The sequence below is a fragment of the Mastomys coucha genome, chromosome X, assembly GCF_008632895.1.
Source record: "Mastomys coucha isolate ucsf_1 chromosome X, UCSF_Mcou_1, whole genome shotgun sequence".
Classification (NCBI taxonomy): Eukaryota; Metazoa; Chordata; class Mammalia; order Rodentia; family Muridae; genus Mastomys; species Mastomys coucha.
The window spans coordinates 139,318,983-139,323,371 of record NC_045030.1 but is presented as its reverse complement, the minus strand read 5'-3'; positions in this window follow the sequence as shown (position 1 = coordinate 139,323,371).

The following is a 4,389-nucleotide window of genomic DNA, read 5'->3' as shown; positions in this document are numbered from 1 at the left end:
ATAAAAATTGTTAACAGAATGTTGGTTGGGATTAGGAAGGAACACTTCCAGACATTTATGTATAGGCCCTAAACATACTTCCATGCATTTATATTAGGTGTTTAAACTAAGTGGTACCCACAGCAGTGGTGATTGCATCTTATTGATGAAACCTAAAAAACTGTGGAAAGTGCTCTGAGCACTATAATGTACCATATAGTCAACAAAGATTTTATTATTTATGTGAAAATAATAAAGCATATTCGTCACTTATTTGAAAATTTGCTTTCATCTTTACCATATGGTAAAATTATATGTCTATCAACGAAATAGTAAAACAGATTTCTCTATGATTTATTATGACTACTGTTTGATTTGTATATGTACTTTATATATCTATATATGAAGAAATATTTAAGAGTTTCTTGGGTAAGGGTTGCAACTGGAACAAATGTGAGATTCTCTGACTTACCTGGATTTTTATTTTGATTGATCCAGTGCATAGATTGTGTCCTGATATCAAGATATTAATATTTCCTGTAACACTTATTTACCTGTCATTTTCCATACTCCATGTCTGAAAATTATTAGCTTTAAATTTCAAACATGTTTTTGGTTATGTCCTAAATGAGATACAATTCTGACAGTAACCAAAAGGTTAGTGTTTGGTCTAGTACATTGTTATGTGTTCTGTTTTTGTCAAAATCACTTTCATGCCCCTATCTTCTAACTTTGCATAACCATGCCAGCCTCCACTTCCTGATACACAATTTATAATGTTCTTCTTATGGAAAAATACATGTGGTAACCAAAGAAAATCTTAATGCTCACTTTGGTTAAAATTTTCTGTAGGTATTAATGGTTAAATGGTGGGTCATTTTCTCACCAATATTTATTATAATAAAGAATATCTTTTTACATAAAAAGTGATATCAAAGAATCACAACTTTGAAAATGGAATTTTTTTCCTTCTAACACAGTGTTACCTAAAGGTTCAGAAGCAGGGAAGGGCTACAAAGAAAACACGGTCATGAATGGAATATTTGTAACAGCATACACAATTTATATTTGCATACAAGAAAATATACAAAACAAATACTTCAACTTTACAGAAAATTTGATATCATACACTGGAATATTTACGGTCTTTGAAATAACCAAGATATTTATCTCTAAGTACCTTAGTTTCTCTCTTTAAAGTGACACACCTTTGGAAGATTGGCTATGCATTTAAAGAAGGAAGATTTAGTTTGAATTCTCTGTTATGTCTTATGTGTGACTTTGGACAAAATGTATCAAAATCTATGACTTTAACTTCTAGATAAAATGAAACTTGGAGACTTTATTACTTGGTTCAAAGTGGGATAGGACAAAGGAAGGCAGGTGATGTAACAGTGTAACACCTGACATAATGCCTGATAAAGATGTCAGGAAGGGTCCTTACTCCTCTGCTTTCACACTTGCTTATTTTGAACACATCAAATAACAGTAGCAAACACATGCTAGGACTCAGGGAGTCAACTAATTCATTCTGATGGGTAGTGTCAATAATGTACACAGGTATATAAAAGAATTTATCACAGTCACAAAACTTTCATCCATTGCATGGGGCCTTATATTAGAATTATATTTTAAATACTTTCTGAGACAAGTGAATAAATTGAAGTGTAGATGCAAATCCTGGGATGATTAAAACTGAGTCTTCATAGTCCAAAGGGAGAGCAATGAAAATTCCAAAAATGACAAAAGATTTTGAATTTGAGAAGTATAAGATTTCTTTATTTTTTTAATCTGTGGATCAGATATTTATTATATATTTTCTTTATTTACATGTCATATGATATCTCCTTTCCCGGCTTCCCCTCCAAAAAAAAAAGAAAAGAAAAAGAAAAAGAAAAAACCAAAATCCTATTCTCTCCCCCTCCCCCTGCTCACCAACCCACCCTCTTCTGCTTCCTGGCCCTGGCATTCCCCTATACTGGGGCATAGAGCCTTCATAGGACCAAGGGCCTCTCCTCCCATTGATGACCGATTAGGCCATCCTCTGCTATACTTACCAGACATGCATTTTAGAGATAAAACTCAACTCATTTCACTTCAGACATGTATTGATAAAGGGTAGTCTGAATGCAGACATGATGGGATTATAACTGACTATTTGAAGTACAGCCTACAGAAAACAATGAGATTTCTATGCAAAGGGCCTAATATATCTTTGTTTCTTATGGCCAGAAGTTTGGATAGGGAAATCAACCATTTTTTTTTAAAAAAATTGCTGTACATTTACAGATTCAGTGCAAACCCCATCAAGATTCCCACACAGTTCTTCACAGATATGGAAAGAGCAATTCTCAATTTCATGTGGAAAAACAAAAAACCCAGGACAGCAAAAGCAGTTCTTAACAATGAAAGAAATTCTAGGAAAATCACCACCCCGTGACCTCAAGCTGTACTACAGTGCACTAGTGATAAAAACTGCATGGTATTGGTACAGACAGGTTGATCAATGGAATAGAACCGAAGACCCAGAAGTAAACTTGTATACCTATGGTCACTTGATCTTTGACAAAGGAGCCAAAAATATACAATGGACAAAAGAAAGCATATTCAATAAATGTTGCTCGTCTAACTGCTGATCTGCATGTAGGAGAATGAAAAATATATCCATATTTATTACCTTGCACAAAGCTCAAGTCCAAGTGGATCAAAGACCTCAATATAAAACTCAATCTTATAGAAGAGAAAGTGGAAAAGAGCCTCGAACTCACTGGCCTGGGTGAAGAGGGGGGATTTCCTAAAGAGAATGCCTGTGGCACAGGCTCTAAGATCAAGTATTGATAAACAGAACCTCATGAAATTGAAACAGTTAATAGTACAGATTGGCAACCTATATACTGGGAAAAAAAGTTTACTCACTAAACCCACATCCTATGGAGGATTAAGAGCGAAACTACATAAAGAACTCAAGAAACTAACCTTCAAAACCCAAACAATCCAATCAAATATTGGGGATAAAAGTTTACTCCACAACAAAGTTAGAGAATTCACAACATAGGAATTTTTAATGGCTGAGAAACCCTTAAAGAACTGTTCAAAGTCCTTAGTCATCAGAGAAATGCAAGTCAAAACAACCTTGAGATTCCACTGCACGCCAGTCAGAATGGCAAAGATCAAAACGTCAGGTGACAGTACTTGTTGTCCAGGATGTGGAGAAAGAAGAACACTCCTCCATTACCTGTGGGATTGCAAACTGGTATGACCACTCTAGAAGTCAATCTAGAGGTTCCTCAGAAAATTGGAATAGATCTACATGAACGCACAGCTATACCACTCTTGGGAATACATACAAAAGATGCCCCACCATACCACAGAGGCATGTACTCTACTATGTTCATAGTGGCCTTATCTGTAATAGCCAGAAGCTTTAAACAACTCATGTCCCACATCCAACGAATACATACAGAAATGTGGTTTGTTTACACAATGAAATACTATTCCACTGTTAAGTACGAGGACATCATGAATTTTGCAGGCAAATGGATGGAACTAGAAAATATCATCCTGAATGAGGTAACTCAGACCCAAAGGGATATGCATGTATGTATTCACTCATAAGTGAATATTAGCCAAAAAACCCAGAATACCTAGGATACAACCCACAGAATTTAAGAACTTTAGCAATCAGAAAGGCTTCAATCTTGCTTATTTTCTTAATGTTTAGTTTTTCGAGTTATGTGTTTATTATAGACAAAAATCTTATGTTAGATTAATGGCTAGAGAATATTTTTTCTTATCCTATGAGCTGTTTATTCACTCACTTTCCATTTTCCTCTGGTGGACCATACCTAAACATAGTGAAAGCAATATACAGCAGAGCAATAGCCATCATCGAACTAAATGGAGAAAAACATGAAGTAATCGCAATAAAATCAGGGAAGAGACAATGCTGCCACTCTCTCCCTACCTATTCAGTATAAAACTTGAAATTCTAGCTAGAGCAATTAGACAACAGAAGGAGGTCAAAGGGATACAAATTGGAAAGGAAGAAATCAAACTATCACTATTTGCAAATGATATGATAGTAAAATTAAGCAACCCCAAAAATTCAACCAGAGAACACCTAGATCTGTTAAACAACTTCAGCAAAGTGGCCAGATATAAAATTAACTCAAGCAAATCAGTAGCCTTCCTATACTCAAAGGACAAATGGGATGAGAAATAAATTAGGAAAACAACACCCTTCACAATGATCACAAACAATATAAAATATCTTGGTGTGACTCTAACCAAACAAGTAAAAGATCTGTTTGACAAGAACTTCAAGTCTCTTAAGAAAGACATGGAAGAAGATCTCAGAAGATGGAAAGATCTCCTATGCTCATGGATTGGCAGGATTAATATAGTAAAAAT